We start from the raw sequence: 22,280 nt of genomic DNA, 5'->3' as shown, positions 1-22,280 counted from the left end.
CTCGGCTAAGATTTCCCCCGGCGCTTCGTTTGCCCTGGGCCAAAGCGAGCCTTCACAATAGCTGAACCCTAACACTGCATACTCGTTCCACTTCCAGAACCGGGCTACGGCGAGGCAGTTCTCCGGGGGAAAACGGCCCTTCGCGAAGGGCAGATCTGCCGAGCTCCTTGCGGGAAAGCGAAAGCAAAGGACGCTTTTCTCCCTCTAACCGCTTTCGTCAGAGGAACGGGGGAAGTCACAGTGTTCTTTCTCTCCCTGAGATACACACAATCTGACGTTGCCTCTGAGCTCCGTTGCTGGCAAGGAACTGAAACTGACATACATTCCTGTGGGGAAACACAGGGCTCTGCTAGGATTTCTGTAGGCAGTGTGTTTTCCCTGGGCCTCACTGTAGCAACACTATCTCGCCAGGGCAACACTGCATGGCACTTCCTCTGCCAGGAGAGAGCTGCTGCTTTGTAGTTTGTGCTGGGAAACCTTGCTTTGGCAAGTGCGAATTGACCGCATTCAGGCAGAAAGAAAAGAGAATAGCAAGAGGCCTTTTCTCCCCGGCTGCTCTGCCAAGCCCTTCCAGCTCAAACTATGTCGTTGCTCCTCTGGAAGGATCCCTGCACCGCGGCCTAGTTTTTCCGAAGAAGCCCTGCGTTTGCAAGAGCAAATGAGGAATTCGTGGCAGGAAAGAGGAAGGAAAGAAAGTTTCTCTCCCTCTGCCTGCTTTGCTCAGAGGACTGGATGAAGTCAGGGACTTCTCCGTTTCACTGAGAAACGTGAGGGCTGCTGTTGCCTGGGCGCTCTCTTCTTTGCAAAAGAGTCTGCAGTTCCACGCTTTGAACCGTGGAAAGGCGCCGGGCTCTGCTAAGATTTCCCGCGGCGCTTCGTTTGCCCTGGGCAAAAGCGAGCCTTCACAATAGCTGAACGCTAACAGTGCATACTCGTTCCACTTCCAGAACCGGGCTACGGCGAGGCAGTTCTCCGGGGGAAAACGGCCTTTCGCGAAGGGCAGATCTGCCGAGCTCCTTGCGGGAAAGCGAAAGCAAAGGACGCTTTTCTCCCTCTAACCGCTTTCGTCAGAGGAACGGGGGAAGTCACAGTGTTCTTTCTCTCGCTGAGATACACACAATCTGACGTTGCCTCTGAGCTCCGTTGCTGGCAAGGAACTGAAAGTGACATACATTCCTGTGGGGAAACTCAGGGCTCTGCTAGGATTTCTCTAGGCAGTGTGTTTTCCCTGGGCCTCACTGTAGCAACACTATCTCGCCAGGGCAACACTGCATGGCACTTCCTCTGCCAGGAGAGAGCTGCTGCTTTGTAGTTTGTGCTGCGAAACCTTGCTTTGGCAAGTGCGAATTGACCGCATTCAGGCAGAAAGAAAAGAGAATAGCAAGAGGCCTTTTCTCCCCGGCTGCTCTGCCAAGCCCTTCCAGCTCAAACTATGTCGTTGCTCCTCTGGAAGGATCCCTGCACCGCGGCCTAGTTTTTCCGAAGAAGCCCTGCGTTTGCAAGAGCAAATGAGGAATTCGTGGCAGGAAAGAGGAAGGAAAGAAAGTTTCTCTCCCTCTGCCTGCTTTGCTCAGAGGACTGGATGAAGTCAGGGACTTCTCCCTTTCACTGAGAAACGTGCGGGCTGCTGTTGCCTGGGCGCTCTCTTCTTTGCAAAAGACTCTGCAGTTCCACGCTTTGAACCGTGGAAAGGCGCCGGGCTCTGCTAAGATTTCCCCCGGCGCTTCCTTTGCCCTGGGCCAAAGCGAGCCTTCACAATAGCTGAACGCTAACACTGCATACTCGTTCCACTTCCAGAACCGGGCTACGGCGAGGCAGTTCTCAGGGGAAAACGGCCCTTCGCGAAGGGCAGATCTGCCGAGCTCCTTGCGGGAAAGCGAAAGCAAGGGACGCTTTTCTCCCTCTAACCGCTTTCGTCAGAGGAACGGGGGAAGTCACAGTGTTCTTTCTCTCCCTGAGATACACACAATCTGACGTTGCCTCTGAGCTCCGTTGCTGGCAAGGAACTGAAACTGACATACATTCCTGTGGGGAAACACAGGGCTCTGCTAGGATTTCTGTAGGCAGTGTGTTTTCCCTGGGCCTCACTGTAGCAACACTATCTCGCCTGGGCAACACTGCATGGCACTTCCTCTGCCAGGAGACAGCTGCTGCTTTGTAGTTTGTGCTGGGAAACCTTGCTTTGGCAAGTGCGAATTGACCGCATTCAGGCAGAAAGAAAAGAGAATAGCAAGAGGCCTTTTCTCCCCGGCTGCTCTGCCAAGCCCTTCCAGCTCAAACTATGTCGTTGCTCCTCTGGAAGGATCCCTGCACCGCGGCGTAGTTTTTCCGAAGAAGCCCTGCGTTTGCAAGAGCAAATGAGGAATTCGTGGCAGGAAAGAGGAAGGAAAGAAAGTTTCTCTCCCTCTGCCTGCTTTGCTCAGAGGACTGGATGAAGTCAGGGACTTCTCCCTTTCACTGAGAAACGTGCGGGCTGCTGTTGCCTGGGCGCTCTCTTCTTTGCAAAAGAGTCTGCAGTTCCACGCTTTGAACCGTGGAAAGGCGCCGGGCTCGGCTAAGATTTCCCCCGGCGCTTCGTTTGCCCTGGGCCAAAGCGAGCCTTCACAATAGCTGAACGCTAACACTGCATACTCGTTCCACTTCCAGAACCGGGCTACGGCGAGGCAGTTCTCCGGGGGAAAACGGCCCTTCGCGAAGGGCAGATCTGCCGAGCTCCTTGCGGGAAAGCGAAAGCAAAGGACGCTTTTCTCCCTCTAACCGCTTTCGTCAGAGGAACGGGGGAAGTCACAGTGTTCTTTCTCTCCCTGAGATACACACAATCTGACGTTGCCTCTGAGCTCCGTTGCTGGCAAGGAACTGAAAGTGACATACATTCCTGTGGGGAAACACAGGGCTCTGCTAGGATTTCTGTAGGCAGTGTGTTTTCCCTGGGCCTCACTGTAGCAACACTATCTCGCCAGGGCAACACTGCATGGCACTTCCTCTGCCAGGAGAGAGCTGCTGCTTTGTAGTTTGTGCTGGGAAACCTTGCTTTGGCAAGTGCGAATTGACCGCATTCAGGCAGAAAGAAAAGAGAATAGCAAGAGGCCTTTTCTCCCCGGCTGCTCTGCCAAGCCCTTCCAGCTCAAACTATGTCGTTGCTCCTCTGGAAGGATCCCTGCACCGCGGCCTAGTTTTTCCGAAGAAGCCCTGCGTTTGCAAGAGCAAATGAGGAATTCGTGGCAGGAAAGAGGAAGGAAAGAAAGTTTCTCTCCCTCTGCCTGCTTTGCTCAGAGGACTGGATGAAGTCAGGGACTTCTCCGTTTCACTGAGAAACGTGAGGGCTGCTGTTGCCTGGGCGCTCTCTTCTTTGCAAAAGAGTCTGCAGTTCCACGCTTTGAACCGTGGAAAGGCGCCGGGCTCTGCTAAGATTTCCCGCGGCGCTTCGTTTGCCCTGGGCCAAAGCGAGCCTTCACAATAGCTGAACGCTAACACTGCATACTCGTTCCACTTCCAGAACCGGGCTACGGCGAGGCAGTTCTCCGGGGGAAAACGGCCTTTCGCGAAGGGCAGATCTGCCGAGCTCCTTGCGGGAAAGCGAAAGCAAAGGACGCTTTTCTCCCTCTAACCGCTTTCGTCAGAGGAACGGGGGAAGTCACAGTGTTCTTTCTCTCCCTGAGATACACACAATCTGACGTTGCCTCTGAGCTCCGTTGCTGGCAAGGAACTGAAAGTGACATACATTCCTGTGGGGAAACTCAGGGCTCTGCTAGGATTTCTCTAGGCAGTGTGTTTTCCCTGGGCCTCACTGTAGCAACACTATCTCGCCAGGGCAACACTGCATGGCACTTCCTCTGCCAGGAGAGAGCTGCTGCTTTGTAGTTTGTGCTGCGAAACCTTGCTTTGGCAAGTGCGAATTGACCGCATTCAGGCAGAAAGAAAAGAGAATAGCAAGAGGCCTTTTCTCCCCGGCTGCTCTGCCAAGCCCTTCCAGCTCAAACTATGTCGTTGCTCCTCTGGAAGGATCCCTGCACCGCGGCCTAGTTTTTCCGAAGAAGCCCTGCGTTTGCAAGAGCAAATGAGGAATTCGTGGCAGGAAAGAGGAAGGAAAGAAAGTTTCTCTCCCTCTGCCTGCTTTGCTCAGAGGACTGGATGAAGTCAGGGACTTCTCCCTTTCACTGAGAAACGTGCGGGCTGCTGTTGCCTGGGCGCTCTCTTCTTTGCAAAAGACTCTGCAGTTCCACGCTTTGAACCGTGGAAAGGCGCCGGGCTCTGCTAAGATTTCCCCCGGCGCTTCCTTTGCCCTGGGCCAAAGCGAGCCTTCACAATAGCTGAACGCTAACACTGCATACTCGTTCCACTTCCAGAACCGGGCTACGGCGAGGCAGTTCTCAGGGGAAAACGGCCCTTCGCGAAGGGCAGATCTGCCGAGCTCCTTGCGGGAAAGCGAAAGCAAAGGACGCTTTTCTCCCTCTAACCGCTTTCGTCAGAGGAACGGGGGAAGTCACAGTGTTCTTTCTCTCCCTGAGATACACACAATCTGACGTTGCCTCTGAGCTCCGTTGCTGGCAAGGAACTGAAAGTGACATACATTCCTGTGGGGAAACACAGGGCTCTGCTAGGATTTCTCTAGGCAGTGTGTTTTCCCTGGGCCTCACTGTAGCAACACTATCTCGCCTGGGCAACACTGCATGGCACTTCCTCTGCCAGGAGACAGCTGCTGCTTTGTAGTTTGTGCTGGGAAACCTTGCTTTGGCAAGTGCGAATTGACCGCATTCAGGCAGAAAGAAAAGAGAATAGCAAGAGGCCTTTTCTCCCCGGCTGCTCTGCCAAGCCCTTCCAGCTCAAACTATGTCGTTGCTCCTCTGGAAGGATCCCTGCACCGCGGCGTAGTTTTTCCGAAGAAGCTCTGCGTTTGCAAGAGCAAATGAGGAATTCGTGGCAGGAAAGAGGAAGGAAAGAAAGTTTCTCTCCCTCTGCCTGCTTTGCTCAGAGGACTGGATGAAGTCAGGGACTTCTCCCTTTCACTGAGAAACGTGCGGGCTGCTGTTGCCTGGGCGCTCTCTTCTTTGCAAAAGAGTCTGCAGTTCCACGCTTTGAACCGTGGAAAGGCGCCGGGCTCTGCTAAGATTTCCCGCGGCGCTTCGTTTGCCCCGGGCCAAAGCGAGCCTTCACAATAGCTGAACGCTAACACTGCATACTCGTTCCACTTCCAGAACCGGGCTACGGCGAGGCAGTTCTCCGGGGGAAAACGGCCCTTCGCGAAGGGCAGATCTGCCGAGCTCCTTGCGGGAAAGCGAAAGCAAAGGACGCTTTTCTCCCTCTAACCGCTTTCGTCAGAGGAACGGGGGAAGTCACAGTCTTCTTTCTCTCCCTGAGATACACACAATCTGACGTTGCCTCTGAGCTCCGTTGCTGGCAAGGAACTGAAACTGACATACATTCCTGTGGGGAAACTCAGGGCTCTGCTAGGATTTCTGTAGGCAGTGTGTTTTCCCTGGGCCTCACTGTAGCAACACTATCTCGCCAGGGCAACACTGCATGGCACTTCCTCTGCCAGGAGAGAGCTGCTGCTTTGTAGTTTGTGCTGCGAAACCTTGCTTTGGCAAGTGCGAATTGACCGCATTCAGGCAGAAAGAAAAGAGAATAGCAAGAGGCCTTTTCTCCCCGGCTGCTCTGCCAAGCCCTTCCAGCTCAAACTATGTCGTTGCTCCTCTGGAAGGATCCCTGCACCGCGGCGTAGTTTTTCCGAAGAAGCCCTGCGTTTGCAAGAGCAAATGAGGAATTCGTGGCAGGAAAGAGGAAGGAAAGAAAGTTTCTCTCCCTCTGCCTGCTTTGCTCAGAGGACTGGATGAAGTCAGGGACTTCTCCCTTTCACTGAGAAACGTGCGGGCTGCTGTTGCCTGGGCGCTCTCTTCTTTGCAAAAGACTCTGCAGTTCCACGCTTTGAACCGTGGAAAGGCGCCGGGCTCTGCTAAGATTTCCCCCGGCGCTTCCTTTGCCCTGGGCCAAAGCGAGCCTTCACAATAGCTGAACGCTAACACTGCATACTCGTTCCACTTCCAGAACCGGGCTACGGCGAGGCAGTTCTCAGGGGAAAACGGCCCTTCGCGAAGGGCAGATCTGCCGAGCTCCTTGCGGGAAAGCGAAAGCAAAGGACGCTTTTCTCCCTCTAACCGCTTTCGTCAGAGGAACGGGGGAAGTCACAGTGTTCTTTCTCTCCCTGAGATACACACAATCTGACGTTGCCTCTGAGCTCCGTTGCTGGCAAGGAACTGAAAGTGACATACATTCCTGTGGGGAAACACAGGGCTCTGCTAGGATTTCTCTAGGCAGTGTGTTTTCCCTGGGCCTCACTGTAGCAACACTATCTCGCCTGGGCAACACTGCATGGCACTTCCTCTGCCAGGAGACAGCTGCTGCTTTGTAGTTTGTGCTGGGAAACCTTGCTTTGGCAAGTGCGAATTGACCGCATTCAGGCAGAAAGAAAAGAGAATAGCAAGAGGCCTTTTCTCCCCGGCTGCTCTGCCAAGCCCTTCCAGCTCAAACTATGTCGTTGCTCCTCTGGAAGGATCCCTGCACCGCGGCCTAGTTTTTCCGAAGAAGCTCTGCGTTTGCAAGAGCAAATGAGGAATTCGTGGCAGGAAAGAGGAAGGAAAGAAAGTTTCTCTCCCTCTGCCTGCTTTGCTCAGAGGACTGGATGAAGTCAGGGACTTCTCCCTTTCACTGAGAAACGTGCGGGCTGCTGTTGCCTGGGCGCTCTCTTCTTTGCAAAAGAGTCTGCAGTTCCACGCTTTGAACCGTGGAAAGGCGCCGGGCTCTGCTAAGATTTCCCGCGGCGCTTCGTTTGCCCCGGGCCAAAGCGAGCCTTCACAATAGCTGAACGCTAACACTGCATACTCGTTCCACTTCCAGAACCGGGCTACGGCGAGGCAGTTCTCCGGGGGAAAACGGCCCTTCGCGAAGGGCAGATCTGCCGAGCTCCTTGCGGGAAAGCGAAAGCAAAGGACGCTTTTCTCCCTCTAACCGCTTTCGTCAGAGGAACGGGGGAAGTCACAGTCTTCTTTCTCTCCCTGAGATACACACAATCTGACGTTGCCTCTGAGCTCCGTTGCTGGCAAGGAACTGAAACTGACATACATTCCTGTGGGGAAACTCAGGGCTCTGCTAGGATTTCTGTAGGCAGTGTGTTTTCCCTGGGCCTCACTGTAGCAACACTATCTCGCCAGGGCAACACTGCATGGCACTTCCTCTGCCACGAGAGAGCTGCTGCTTTGTAGATTGTGCTTGGAAACCTTGCTTTGGCAAGTGCGAATTGACCGCATTCAGGCAGAAAGAAAAGAGAATAGCAAGAGGCCTTTTCTCCCTGGCTGCTCTGCCAAGCCCTTCCAGCTCAAACTATGTCGTTGCTCCTCTGGAAGGATCCCTGCACCGCGGCGTAGTTTTTCCGAAGAAGCCCTGCGTTTGCAAGAGCAAATGAGGAATTCGTGGCAGGAAAGAGGAAGGAAAGAAAGTTTCTCTCCCTCTGCCTGCTTTGCTCAGAGGACTGGATGAAGTCAGGGACTTCTCCCTTTCACTGAGAAACGTGCGGGCTGCTGTTGCCTGGGCGCTCTCTTCTTTGCAAAAGAGTCTGCAGTTCCACGCTTTGAACCGTGGAAAGGCGCCGGGCTCTGCTAAGATTTCCCGCGGCGCTTCGTTTGCCCCGGGCCAAAGCGAGCCTTCACAATAGCTGAACGCTAACACTGCATACTCGTTCCACTTCCAGAACCGGGCTACGGCGAGGCAGTTCTCCGGGGGAAAACGGCCCTTCGCGAAGGGCAGATCTGCCGAGCTCCTTGCGGGAAAGCGAAAGCAAAGGACGCTTTTCTCCCTCTAACCGCTTTCGTCAGAGGAACGGGGGAAGTCACAGTGTTCTTTCTCTCCCTGAGATACACACAATCTGACGTTGCCTCTGAGCTCCGTTGCTGGCAAGGAACTGAAACTGACATACATTCCTGTGGGGAAACACAGGGCTCTGCTAGGATTTCTGTAGGCAGTGTGTTTTCCCTGGGCCTCACTGTAGCAACACTATCTCGCCAGGGCAACACTGCATGGCACTTCCTCTGCCAGGAGACAGCTGCTGCTTTGTAGTTTGTGCTGGGAAACCTTGCTTTGGCAAGTGCGAATTGACCGCATTCAGGCAGAAAGAAAAGAGAATAGCAAGAGGCCTTTTCTCCCCGGCTGCTCTGCCAAGCCCTTCCAGCTCAAACTATGTCGTTGCTCCTCTGGAAGGATCCCTGCACCGCGGCGTAGTTTTTCCGAAGAAGCTCTGCGTTTGCAAGAGCAAATGAGGAATTCGTGGCAGGAAAGAGGAAGGAAAGAAAGTTTCTCTCCCTCTGCCTGCTTTGCTCAGAGGACTGGATGAAGTCAGGGACTTCTCCCTTTCACTGAGAAACGTGCGGGCTGCTGTTGCCTGGGCGCTCTCTTCTTTGCAAAAGAGTCTGCAGTTCCACGCTTTGAACCGTGGAAAGGCGCCGGGCTCTGCTAAGATTTCCCGCGGCGCTTCGTTTGCCCCGGGCCAAAGCGAGCCTTCACAATAGCTGAACGCTAACACTGCATACTCGTTCCACTTCCAGAACCGGGCTACGGCGAGGCAGTTCTCCGGGGGAAAACGGCCCTTCGCGAAGGGCAGATCTGCCGAGCTCCTTGCGGGAAAGCGAAAGCAAAGGACGCTTTTCTCCCTCTAACCGCTTTCGTCAGAGGAACGGGGGAAGTCACAGTCTTCTTTCTCTCCCTGAGATACACACAATCTGACGTTGCCTCTGAGCTCCGTTGCTGGCAAGGAACTGAAACTGACATACATTCCTGTGGGGAAACTCAGGGCTCTGCTAGGATTTCTCTAGGCAGTGTGTTTTCCCTGGGCCTCACTGTAGCAACACTATCTCGCCAGGGCAACACTGCATGGCACTTCCTCTGCCACGAGAGAGCTGCTGCTTTGTAGATTGTGCTTGGAAACCTTGCTTTGGCAAGTGCGAATTGACCGCATTCAGGCAGAAAGAAAAGAGAATAGCAAGAGGCCTTTTCTCCCCGGCTGCTCTGCCAAGCCCTTCCAGCTCAAACTATGTCGTTGCTCCTCTGGAAGGATCCCTGCACCGCGGCCTAGTTTTTCCGAAGAAGCCCTGCGTTTGCAAGAGCAAATGAGGAATTCGTGGCAGGAAAGAGGAAGGAAAGAAAGTTTCTCTCCCTCTGCCTGCTTTGCTCAGAGGACTGGATGAAGTCAGGGACTTCTCCGTTTCACTGAGAAACGTGAGGGCTGCTGTTGCCTGGGCGCTCTCTTCTTTGCAAAAGAGTCTGCAGTTCCACGCTTTGAACCGTGGAAAGGCGCCGGGCTCTGCTAAGATTTCCCGCGGCGCTTCGTTTGCCCTGGGCCAAAGCGAGCCTTCACAATAGCTGAACGCTAACAGTGCATACTCGTTCCACTTCCAGAACCGGGCTACGGCGAGGCAGTTCTCCGGGGGAAAACGGCCTTTCGCGAAGGGCAGATCTGCCGAGCTCCTTGCGGGAAAGCGAAAGCAAAGGACGCTTTTCTCCCTCTAACCGCTTTCGTCAGAGGAACGGGGGAAGTCACAGTGTTCTTTCTCTCCCTGAGATACACACAATCTGACGTTGCCTCTGAGCTCCGTTGCTGGCAAGGAACTGAAAGTGACATACATTCCTGTGGGGAAACTCAGGGCTCTGCTAGGATTTCTCTAGGCAGTGTGTTTTCCCTGGGCCTCACTGTAGCAACACTATCTCGCCAGGGCAACACTGCATGGCACTTCCTCTGCCACGAGAGAGCTGCTGCTTTGTAGTTTGTGCTGCGAAACCTTGCTTTGGCAAGTGCGAATTGACCGCATTCAGGCAGAAAGAAAAGAGAATAGCAAGAGGCCTTTTCTCCCCGGCTGCTCTGCCAAGCCCTTCCAGCTCAAACTATGTCGTTGCTCCTCTGGAAGGATCCCTGCACCGCGGCCTAGTTTTTCCGAAGAAGCCCTGCGTTTGCAAGAGCAAATGAGGAATTCGTGGCAGGAAAGAGGAAGGAAAGAAAGTTTCTCTCCCTCTGCCTGCTTTGCTCAGAGGACTGGATGAAGTCAGGGACTTCTCCCTTTCACTGAGAAACGTGCGGGCTGCTGTTGCCTGGGCGCTCTCTTCTTTGCAAAAGACTCTGCAGTTCCACGCTTTGAACCGTGGAAAGGCGCCGGGCTCTGCTAAGATTTCCCCCGGCGCTTCCTTTGCCCTGGGCCAAAGCGAGCCTTCACAATAGCTGAACGCTAACACTGCATACTCGTTCCACTTCCAGAACCGGGCTACGGCGAGGCAGTTCTCAGGGGAAAACGGCCCTTCGCGAAGGGCAGATCTGCCGAGCTCCTTGCGGGAAAGCGAAAGCAAAGGACGCTTTTCTCCCTCTAACCGCTTTCGTCAGAGGAACGGGGGAAGTCACAGTGTTCTTTCTCTCCCTGAGATACACACAATCTGACGTTGCCTCTGAGCTCCGTTGCTGGCAAGGAACTGAAACTGACATACATTCCTGTGGGGAAACTCAGGGCTCTGCTAGGATTTCTCTAGGCAGTGTGTTTTCCCTGGGCCTCACTGTAGCAACACTATCTCGCCTGGGCAACACTGCATGGCACTTCCTCTGCCGGGAGACAGCTGCTGCTTTGTAGTTTGTGCTGGGAAACCTTGCTTTGGCAAGTGCGAATTGACCGCATTCAGGCAGAAAGAAAAGAGAATAGCAAGAGGCCTTTTCTCCCCGGCTGCTCTGCCAAGCCCTTCCAGCTCAAACTATGTCGTTGCTCCTCTGGAAGGATCCCTGCACCGCGGCGTAGTTTTTCCGAAGAAGCTCTGCGTTTGCAAGAGCAAATGAGGAATTCGTGGCAGGAAAGAGGAAGGAAAGAAAGTTTCTCTCCCTCTGCCTGCTTTGCTCAGAGGACTGGATGAAGTCAGGGACTTCTCCCTTTCACTGAGAAACGTGCGGGCTGCTGTTGCCTGGGCGCTCTCTTCTTTGCAAAAGAGTCTGCAGTTCCACGCTTTGAACCGTGGAAAGGCGCCGGGCTCTGCTAAGATTTCCCGCGGCGCTTCGTTTGCCCCGGGCCAAAGCGAGCCTTCACAATAGCTGAACGCTAACACTGCATACTCGTTCCACTTCCAGAACCGGGCTACGGCGAGGCAGTTCTCCGGGGGAAAACGGCCCTTCGCGAAGGGCAGATCTGCCGAGCTCCTTGCGGGAAAGCGAAAGCAAAGGACGCTTTTCTCCCTCTAACCGCTTTCGTCAGAGGAACGGGGGAAGTCACAGTGTTCTTTCTCTCCCTGAGATACACACAATCTGACGTTGCCTCTGAGCTCCGTTGCTGGCAAGGAACTGAAACTGACATACATTCCTGTGGGGAAACACAGGGCTCTGCTAGGATTTCTGTAGGCAGTGTGTTTTCCCTGGGCCTCACTGTAGCAACACTATCTCGCCAGGGCAACACTGCATGGCACTTCCTCTGCCACGAGAGAGCTGCTGCTTTGTAGATTGTGCTTGGAAACCTTGCTTTGGCAAGTGCGAATTGACCGCATTCAGGCAGAAAGAAAAGAGAATAGCAAGAGGCCTTTTCTCCCCGGCTGCTCTGCCAAGCCCTTCCAGCTCAAACTATGTCGTTGCTCCTCTGGAAGGATCCCTGCACCGCGGCGTAGTTTTTCCGAAGAAGCCCTGCGTTTGCAAGAGCAAATGAGGAATTCGTGGCAGGAAAGAGGAAGGAAAGAAAGTTTCTCTCCCTCTGCCTGCTTTGCTCAGAGGACTGGATGAAGTCAGGGACTTCTCCCTTTCACTGAGAAACGTGCGGGCTGCTGTTGCCTGGGCGCTCTCTTCTTTGCAAAAGAGTCTGCAGTTCCACGCTTTGAACCGTGGAAAGGCGCCGGGCTCGGCTAAGATTTCCCGCGGCGCTTCGTTTGCCCTGGGCCAAAGCGAGCCTTCACAATAGCTGAACGCTAACACTGCATACTCGTTCCACTTCCAGAACCGGGCTACGGCGAGGCAGTTCTCCGGGGGAAAACGGCCCTTCGCGAAGGGCAGATCTGCCGAGCTCCTTGCGGGAAAGCGAAAGCAAAGGACGCTTTTCTCCCTCTAACCGCTTTCGTCAGAGGAACGGGGGAAGTCACAGTGTTCTTTCTCTCCCTGAGATACACACAATCTGACGTTGCCTCTGAGCTCCGTTGCTGGCAAGGAACTGAAACTGACATACATTCCTGTGGGGAAACACAGGGCTCTGCTAGGATTTCTGTAGGCAGTGTGTTTTCCCTGGGCCTCACTGTAGCAACACTATCTCGCCAGGGCAACACTGCATGGCACTTCCTCTGCCAGGAGAGAGCTGCTGCTTTGTAGTTTGTGCTGGGAAACCTTGCTTTGGCAAGTGCGAATTGACCGCATTCAGGCAGAAAGAAAAGAGAATAGCAAGAGGCCTTTTCTCCCCGGCTGCTCTGCCAAGCCCTTCCAGCTCAAACTATGTCGTTGCTCCTCTGGAAGGATCCCTGCACCGCGGCCTAGTTTTTCCGAAGAAGCCCTGCGTTTGCAAGAGCAAATGAGGAATTCGTGGCAGGAAAGAGGAAGGAAAGAAAGTTTCTCTCCCTCTGCCTGCTTTGCTCAGAGGACTGGATGAAGTCAGGGACTTCTCCGTTTCACTGAGAAACGTGCGGGCTGCTGTTGCCTGGGCGCTCTCTTCTTTGCAAAAGAGTCTGCAGTTCCACGCTTTGAACCGTGGAAAGGCGCCGGGCTCTGCTAAGATTTCCCGCGGCGCTTCGTTTGCCCCGGGCCAAAGCGAGCCTTCACAATAGCTGAACGCTAACACTGCATACTCGTTCCACTTCCAGAACCGGGCTACGGCGAGGCAGTTCTCCGGGGGAAAACGGCCCTTCGCGAAGGGCAGATCTGCCGAGCTCCTTGCGGGAAAGCGAAAGCAAAGGACGCTTTTCTCCCTCTAACCGCTTTCGTCAGAGGAACGGGGGAAGTCACAGTGTTCTTTCTCTCCCTGAGATACACACAATCTGACGTTGCCTCTGAGCTCCGTTGCTGGCAAGGAACTGAAACTGACATACATTCCTGTGGGGAAACACAGGGCTCTGCTAGGATTTCTCTAGGCAGTGTGTTTTCCCTGGGCCTCACTGTAGCAACACTATCTCGCCAGGGCAACACTGCATGGCACTTCCTCTGCCAGGAGACAGCTGCTGCTTTGTAGTTTGTGCTGGGAAACCTTGCTTTGGCAAGTGCGAATTGACCGCATTCAGGCAGAAAGAAAAGAGAATAGCAAGAGGCCTTTTCTCCCCGGCTGCTCTGCCAAGCCCTTCCAGCTCAAACTATGTCGTTGCTCCTCTGGAAGGATCCCTGCACCGCGGCGTAGTTTTTCCGAAGAAGCTCTGCGTTTGCAAGAGCAAATGAGGAATTCGTGGCAGGAAAGAGGAAGGAAAGAAAGTTTCTCTCCCTCTGCCTGCTTTGCTCAGAGGACTGGATGAAGTCAGGGACTTCTCCCTTTCACTGAGAAACGTGCGGGCTGCTGTTGCCTGGGCGCTCTCTTCTTTGCAAAAGAGTCTGCAGTTCCACGCTTTGAACGGTGGAAAGGCGCCGGGCTCTGCTAAGATTTCCCGCGGCGCTTCGTTTGCCCCGGGCCAAAGCGAGCCTTCACAATAGCTGAACGCTAACACTGCATACTCGTTCCACTTCCAGAACCGGGCTACGGCGAGGCAGTTCTCCAGGGGAAAACGGCCCTTCGCGAAGGGCAGATCTGCCGAGCTCCTTGCGGGAAAGCGAAAGCAAAGGACGCTTTTCTCCCTCTAACCGCTTTCGTCAGAGGAACGGGGGAAGTCACAGTCTTCTTTCTCTCCCTGAGATACACACAATCTGACGTTGCCTCTGAGCTCCGTTGCTGGCAAGGAACTGAAACTGACATACATTCCTGTGGGGAAACTCAGGGCTCTGCTAGGATTTCTGTAGGCAGTGTGTTTTCCCTGGGCCTCACTGTAGCAACACTATCTCGCCAGGGCAACACTGCATGGCACTTCCTCTGCCACGAGAGAGCTGCTGCTTTGTAGATTGTGCTTGGAAACCTTGCTTTGGCAAGTGCGAATTGACCGCATTCAGGCAGAAAGAAAAGAGAATAGCAAGAGGCCTTTTCTCCCCGGCTGCTCTGCCAAGCCCTTCCAGCTCAAACTATGTCGTTGCTCCTCTGGAAGGATCCCTGCACCACGGCCTAGTTTTTCCGAAGAAGCCCTGCGTTTGCAAGAGCAAATGAGGAATTCGTGGCAGGAAAGAGGAAGGAAAGAAAGTTTCTCTCCCTCTGCCTGCTTTGCTCAGAGGACTGGATGAAGTCAGGGACTTCTCCGTTTCACTGAGAAACGTGAGGGCTGCTGTTGCCTGGGCGCTCTCTTCTTTGCAAAAGAGTCTGCAGTTCCACGCTTTGAACCGTGGAAAGGCGCCGGGCTCTGCTAAGATTTCCCGCGGCGCTTCGTTTGCCCTGGGCCAAAGCGAGCCTTCACAATAGCTGAACGCTAACAGTGCATACTCGTTCCACTTCCAGAACCGGGCTACGGCGAGGCAGTTCTCCGGGTGAAAACGGCCTTTCGCGAAGGGCAGATCTGCCGAGCTCCTTGCGGGAAAGCGAAAGCAAAGGACGCTTTTCTCCCTCTAACCGCTTTCGTCAGAGGAACGGGGGAAGTCACAGTGTTCTTTCTCTCCCTGAGATACACACAATCTGACGTTGCCTCTGAGCTCCGTTGCTGGCAAGGAACTGAAAGTGACATACATTCCTGTGGGGAAACTCAGGGCTCTGCTAGGATTTCTCTAGGCAGTGTGTTTTCCCTGGGCCTCACTGTAGCAACACTATCTCGCCAGGGCAACACTGCATGGCACTTCCTCTGCCAGGAGAGAGCTGCTGCTTTGTAGTTTGTGCTGGGAAACCTTGCTTTGGCAAGTGCGAATTGACCGCATTCAGGCAGAAAGAAAAGAGAATAGCAAGAGGCCTTTTCTCCCCGGCTGCTCTGCCAAGCCCTTCCAGCTCAAACTATGTCGTTGCTCCTCTGGAAGGATCCCTGCACCGCGGCCTAGTTTTTCCGAAGAAGCCCTGCGTTTGCAAGAGCAAATGAGGAATTCGTGGCAGGAAAGAGGAAGGAAAGAAAGTTTCTCTCCCTCTGCCTGCTTTGCTCAGAGGACTGGATGAAGTCAGGGACTTCTCCCTTTCACTGAGAAACGTGCGGGCTGCTGTTGCCTGGGCGCTCTCTTCTTTGCAAAAGACTCTGCAGTTCCACGCTTTGAACCGTGGAAAGGCGCCGGGCTCTGCTAAGATTTCCCCCGGCGCTTCCTTTGCCCTGGGCCAAAGCGAGCCTTCACAATAGCTGAACGCTAACACTGCATACTCGTTCCACTTCCAGAACCGGGCTACGGCGAGGCAGTTCTCAGGGGAAAACGGCCCTTCGCGAAGGGCAGATCTGCCGAGCTCCTTGCGGGAAAGCGAAAGCAAAGGACGCTTTTCTCCCTCTAACCGCTTTCGTCAGAGGAACGGGGGAAGTCACAGTGTTCTTTCTCTCCCTGAGATACACACAATCTGACGTTGCCTCTGAGCTCCGTTGCTGGCAAGGAACTGAAACTGACATACATTCCTGTGGGGAAACACAGGGCTCTGCTAGGATTTCTCTAGGCAGTGTGTTTTCCCTGGGCCTCACTGTAGCAACACTATCTCGCCTGGGCAACACTGCATGGCACTTCCTCTGCCAGGAGACAGCTGCTGCTTTGTAGTTTGTGCTGGGAAACCTTGCTTTGGCAAGTGCGAATTGACCGCATTCAGGCAGAAAGAAAAGAGAATAGCAAGAGGCCTTTTCTCCCCGGCTGCTCTGCCAAGCCCTTCCAGCTCAAACTATGTCGTTGCTCCTCTGGAAGGATCCCTGCACCGCGGCGTAGTTTTTCCGAAGAAGCTCTGCGTTTGCAAGAGCAAATGAGGAATTCGTGGCAGGAAAGAGGAAGGAAAGAAAGTTTCTCTCCCTCTGCCTGCTTTGCTCAGAGGACTGGATGAAGTCAGGGACTTCTCCCTTTCACTGAGAAACGTGCGGGCTGCTGTTGCCTGGGCGCTCTCTTCTTTGCAAAAGACTCTGCAGTTCCACGCTTTGAACCGTGGAAAGGCGCCGGGCTCTGCTAAGATTTCCCGCGGCGCTTCGTTTGCCCCGGGCCAAAGCGAGCCTTCACAATAGCTGAACGCTAACACTGCATACTCGTTCCACTTCCAGAACCGGGCTACGGCGAGGCAGTTCTCCGGGGGAAAACGGCCCTTCGCGAAGGGCAGATCTGCCGAGCTCCTTGCGGGAAAGCGAAAGCAAAGGACGCTTTTCTCCCTCTAACCGCTTTCGTCAGAGGAACGGGGGAAGTCACAGTGTTCTTTCTCTCCCTGAGATACACACAATCTGACGTTGCCTCTGAGCTCCGTTGCTGGCAAGGAACTGAAACTGACATACATTCCTGTGGGGAAACACAGGGCTCTGCTAGGATTTCTGTAGGCAGTGTGTTTTCCCTGGGCCTCACTGTAGCAACACTATCTCGCCAGGGCAACACTGCATGGCACTTCCTCTGCCACGAGAGAGCTGCTGCTTTGTAGATTGTGCTTGGAAACCTTGCTTTGGCAAGTGCGAATTGACCGCATTCAGGCAGAAAGAAAAGAGAATAGCAAGAGGCCTTTTCTCCCCGGCTGCTCTGCCAAGCCCTTCCAGCTCAAACTATGTCGTTGCTCCTCTGGAAGGATCCCTGCACCGCGGCGTAGTTTTTCCGAAGAAGCCCTGCGTTTGCAAGAGCAAATGAGGAATTCGTGGCAGGAAAGAGGAAGGAAAGAAAGTTTCTCTCCCTCTGCCTGCTTTGCTCAGAGGACTGGATGAAGTCAGGGACTTCTCCCTTTCACTGAGAAACGTGCGGGCTGCTGTTGCCTGGGCGCTCTCTTCTTTGCAAAAGAGTCTGCAGTTCCACGCTTTGAACCGTGGAAAGGCGCCGGGCTCGGCTAAGATTTCCCCCGGCGCTTCGTTTGCCCTGGGCCAAAGCGAGCCTTCACAATAGCTGAACGCTAACACTGCATACTCGTTCCACTTCCAGAACCGGGCTACGGCGAGGCAGTTCTCCGGGGGAAAACGGCCCTTCGCGAAGGGCAGATCTGCCGAGCTCCTTGCGGGAAAGCGAAAGCAAAGGACGCTTTTCTCCCTCTAACCGCTTTCGTCAGAGGAACGGGGGAAGTCACAGTGTTCTTTCTCTCCCTGAGATACACACAATCTGACGTTGCCTCTGAGCTCCGTTGCTGGCAAGGAACTGAAACTGACATACATTCCTGTGGGGAAACACAGGGCTCTGCTAGGATTTCTCTAGGCAGTGTGTTTTCCCTGGGCCTCACTGTAGCAACACTATCTCGCCAGGGCAACACTGCATGGCACTTCCTCTGCCAGGAGAGAGCTGCTGCTTTGTAGTTTGTGCTGGGAAACCTTGCTTTGGCAAGTGCGAATTGACCGCATTCAGGCAGAAAGAAAAGAGAATAGCAAGAGGCCTTTTCTCCCCGGCTGCTCTGCCAAGCCCTTCCAGCTCAAACTATGTCGTTGCTCCTCTGGAAGGATCCCTGCACCGCGGCGTAGTTTTTCCGAAGAAGCCCTGCGTTTGCAAGAGCAAATGAGGAATTCGTGGCAGGAAAGAGGAAGGAAAGAAAGTTTCTCTCCCTCTGCCTGCTTTGCTCAGAGGACTGGATGAAGTCAGGGACTTCTCCGTTTCACTGAGAAACGTGAGGGCTGCTGTTGCCTGGGCGCTCTCTTCTTTGCAAAAGAGTCTGCAGTTCCACGCTTTGAACCGTGGAAAGGCGCCGGGCTCTGCTAAGATTTCCCGCGGCGCTTCGTTTGCCCTGGGCCAAAGCGAGCCTTCACAATAGCTGAACGCTAACACTGCATACTCGTTCCACTTCCAGAACCGGGCTACGGCGAGGCAGTTCTCCGGGGGAAAACGGCCTTTCGCGAAGGGCAGATCTGCCGAGCTCCTTGCGGGAAAGCGAAAGCAAAGGACGCTTTTCTCCCTCTAACCGCTTTCGTCAGAGGAACGGGGGAAGTCACAGTGTTCTTTCTCTCCCTGAGATACACACAATCTGACGTTGCCTCTGAGCTCCGTTGCTGGCAAGGAACTGAAAGTGACATACATTCCTGTGGGGAAACTCAGGGCTCTGCTAGGATTTCTCTAGGCAGTGTGTTTTCCCTGGGCCTCACTGTAGCAACACTATCTCGCCAGGGCAACACTGCATGGCACTTCCTCTGCCAGGAGAGAGCTGCTGCTTTGTAGTTTGTGCTGCGAAACCTTGCTTTGGCAAGTGCGAATTGACCGCATTCAGGCAGAAAGAAAAGAGAATAGCAAGAGGCCTTTTCTCCCCGGCTGCTCTGCCAAGCCCTTCCAGCTCAAACTATGTCGTTGCTCCTCTGGAAGGATCCCTGCACCGCGGCCTAGTTTTTCCGAAGAAGCCCTGCGTTTGCAAGAGCAAATGAGGAATTCGTGGCAGGAAAGAGGAAGGAAAGAAAGTTTCTCTCCCTCTGCCTGCTTTGCTCAGAGGACTGGATGAAGTCAGGGACTTCTCCCTTTCACTGAGAAACGTGCGGGCTGCTGTTGCCTGGGCGCTCTCTTCTTTGCAAAAGACTCTGCAGTTCCACGCTTTGAACCGTGGAAAGGCGCCGGGCTCTGCTAAGATTTCCCGCGGCGCTTCGTTTGCCCTGGGCCAAAGCGAGCCTTCACAATAGCTGAACCCTAACACTGCATACTCATTCCACTTCCAGAACCGGGCTACGGCGAGGCAGTTCTCCGGGGGAAAACGGCCCTTCGCGAAGGGCAGATCTGCCGAGCTCCTTGCGGGAAAGCGAAAGCAAAGGACGCTTTTCTCCCTCTAACCGCTTTCGTCAGAGGAACGGGGGAAGTCACAGTGTTCTTTCTCTCCCTGAGATACACACAATCTGACGTTGCCTCTGAGCTCCGTTGCTGGCAAGGAACTGAAACTGACATACATTCCTGTGGGGAAACTCAGGGCTCTGCTAGGATTTCTGTAGGCAGTGTGTTTTCCCTGGGCCTCACTGTAGCAACACTATCTCGCCAGGGCAACACTGCATGGCACTTCCTCTGCCACGAGAGAGCTGCTGCTTTGTAGATTGTGCTTGGAAACCTTGCTTTGGCAAGTGCGAATTGACCGCATTCAGGCAGAAAGAAAAGAGAATAGCAAGAGGCCTTTTCTCCCCGGCTGCTCTGCCAAGCCCTTCCAGCTCAAACTATGTCGTTGCTCCTCTGGAAGGATCCCTGCACCGCGGCCTAGTTTTTCCGAAGAAGCCCTGCGTTTGCAAGAGCAAATGAGGAATTCGTGGCAGGAAAGAGGAAGGAAAGAAAGTTTCTCTCCCTCTGCCTGCTTTGCTCAGAGGACTGGATGAAGTCAGGGACTTCTCCGTTTCACTGAGAAACGTGAGGGCTGCTGTTGCCTGGGCGCTCTCTTCTTTGCAAAAGAGTCTGCAGTTCCACGCTTTGAACCGTGGAAAGGCGCCGGGCTCTGCTAAGATTTCCCGCGGCGCTTCGTTTGCCCTGGGCCAAAGCGAGCCTTCACAATAGCTGAACGCTAACAGTGCATACTCGTTCCACTTCCAGAACCGGGCTACGGCGAGGCAGTTCTCCGGGGGAAAACGGCCTTTCGCGAAGGGCAGATCTGCCGAGCTCCTTGCGGGAAAGCGAAAGCAAAGGACGCTTTTCTCCCTCTAACCGCTTTCGTCAGAGGAACGGGGGAAGTCACAGTGTTCTTTCTCTCCCTGAGATACACACAATCTGACGTTGCCTCTGAGCTCCGTTGCTGGCAAGGAACTGAAAGTGACATACATTCCTGTGGGGAAACTCAGGGCTCTGCTAGGATTTCTCTAGGCAGTGTGTTTTCCCTGGGCCTCACTGTAGCAACACTATCTCGCCAGGGCAACACTGCATGGCACTTCCTCTGCCAGGAGAGAGCTGCTGCTTTGTAGTTTGTGCTGCGAAACCTTGCTTTGGCAAGTGCGAATTGACCGCATTCAGGCAGAAAGAAAAGAGAATAGCAAGAGGCCTTTTCTCCCCGGCTGCTCTGCCAAGCCCTTCCAGCTCAAACTATGTCGTTGCTCCTCTGGAAGGATCCCTGCACCGCGGCCTAGTTTTTCCGAAGAAGCCCTGCGTTTGCAAGAGCAAATGAGGAATTCGTGGCAGGAAAGAGGAAGGAAAGAAAGTTTCTCTCCCTCTGCCTGCTTTGCTCAGAGGACTGGATGAAGTCAGGGACTTCTCCCTTTCACTGAGAAACGTGCGGGCTGCTGTTGCCTGGGCGCTCTCTTCTTTGCAAAAGAGTCTGCAGTTCCACGCTTTGAACCGTGGAAAGGCGCCGGGCTCTGCTAAGATTTCCCCCGGCGCTTCCTTTGCCCTGGGCCAAAGCGAGCCTTCACAATAGCTGAACGCTAACACTGCATACTCGTTCCACTTCCAGAACCGGGCTACGGCGAGGCAGTTCTCAGGGGAAAACGGCCTTTCGCGAAGGGCAGATCTGCCGAGCTCCTTGCGGGAAAGCGAAAGCAAAGGACGCTTTTCTCCCTCTAACCGCTTTCGTCAGAGGAACGGGGGAAGTCACAGTGTTCTTTCTCTCCCTGAGATACACACAATCTGACGTTGCCTCTGAGCTCCGTTGCTGGCAAGGAACTGAAACTGACATACATTCCTGTGGGGAAACACAGGGCTCTGCTAGGATTTCTCTAGGCAGTGTGTTTTCCCTGGGCCTCACTGTAGCAACACTATCTCGCCTGGGCAACACTGCATGGCACTTCCTCTGCCAGGAGAGAGCTGCTGCTTTGTAGTTTGTGCTGGGAAACCTTGCTTTGGCAAGTGCGAATTGACCGCATTCAGGCAGAAAGAAAAGAGAATAGCAAGAGGCCTTTTCTCCCCGGCTGCTCTGCCAAGCCCTTCCAGCTCAAACTATGTCATTGCTCCTCTGGAAGGATCCCTGCACCGCGGCGTAGTTTTTCCGAAGAAGCTCTGCGTTTGCAAGAGCAAATGAGGAATTCGTGGCAGGAAAGAGGAAGGAAAGAAAGTTTCTCTCCCTCTGCCTGCTTTGCTCAGAGGACTGGATGAAGTCAGGGACTTCTCCCTTTCACTGAGAAACGTGCGGGCTGCTGTTGCCTGGGCGCTCTCTTCTTTGCAAAAGACTCTGCAGTTCCACGCTTTGAACCGTGGAAAGGCGCCGGGCTCTGCTAAGATTTCCCGCGGCGCTTCGTTTGCCCCGGGCCAAAGCGAGCCTTCACAATAGCTGAACGCTAACACTGCATACTCGTTCCACTTCCAGAACCGGGCTACGGCGAGGCAGTTCTCCGGGGGAAAACGGCCCTTCGCGAAGGGCAGATCTGCCGAGCTCCTTGCGGGAAAGCGAAAGCAAAGGACGCTTTTCTCCCTCTAACCGCTTTCGTCAGAGGAACGGGGGAAGTCACAGTGTTCTTTCTCTCCCTGAGATACACACAATCTGACGTTGCCTCTGAGCTCCGTTGCTGGCAAGGAACTGAAACTGACATACATTCCTGTGGGGAAACACAGGGCTCTGCTAGGATTTCTGTAGGCAGTGTGTTTTCCCTGGGCCTCACTGTAGCAACACTATCTCGCCAGGGCAACACTGCATGGCACTTCCTCTGCCACGAGAGAGCTGCTGCTTTGTAGATTGTGCTTGGAAACCTTGCTTTGGCAAGTGCGAATTGACCGCATTCAGGCAGAAAGAAAAGAGAATAGCAAGAGGCCTTTTCTCCCCGGCTGCTCTGCCAAGCCCTTCCAGCTCAAACTATGTCGTTGCTCCTCTGGAAGGATCCCTGCACCGCGGCGTAGTTTTTCCGAAGAAGCCCTGCGTTTGCAAGAGCAAATGAGGAATTCGTGGCAGGAAAGAGGAAGGAAAGAAAGTTTCTCTCCCTCTGCCTGCTTTGCTCAGAGGACTGGATGAAGTCAGGGACTTCTCCCTTTCACTGAGAAACGTGCGGGCTGCTGTTGCCTGGGCGCTCTCTTCTTTGCAAAAGAGTCTGCAGTTCCACGCTTTGAACCGTGGAAAGGCGCCGGGCTCTGCTAAGATTTCCCCCGGCGCTTCGTTTGCCCTGGGCCAAAGCGAGCCTTCACAATAGCTGAACGCTAACACTGCATACTCGTTCCACTTCCAGAACCGGGCTACGGCGAGGCAGTTCTCCGGGGGAAAACGGCCCTTCGCGAAGGGCAGATCTGCCGAGCTCCTTGCGGGAAAGCGAAAGCA

Source organism: Elephas maximus, chromosome 20 (genome assembly GCF_024166365.1).
Source record: "Elephas maximus indicus isolate mEleMax1 chromosome 20, mEleMax1 primary haplotype, whole genome shotgun sequence".
In the NCBI taxonomy this organism is placed as follows: Eukaryota; Metazoa; Chordata; class Mammalia; order Proboscidea; family Elephantidae; genus Elephas; species Elephas maximus.
The sequence above is the reverse complement of the archived record's forward strand: the minus strand, read 5'-3'. Positions refer to the sequence as shown.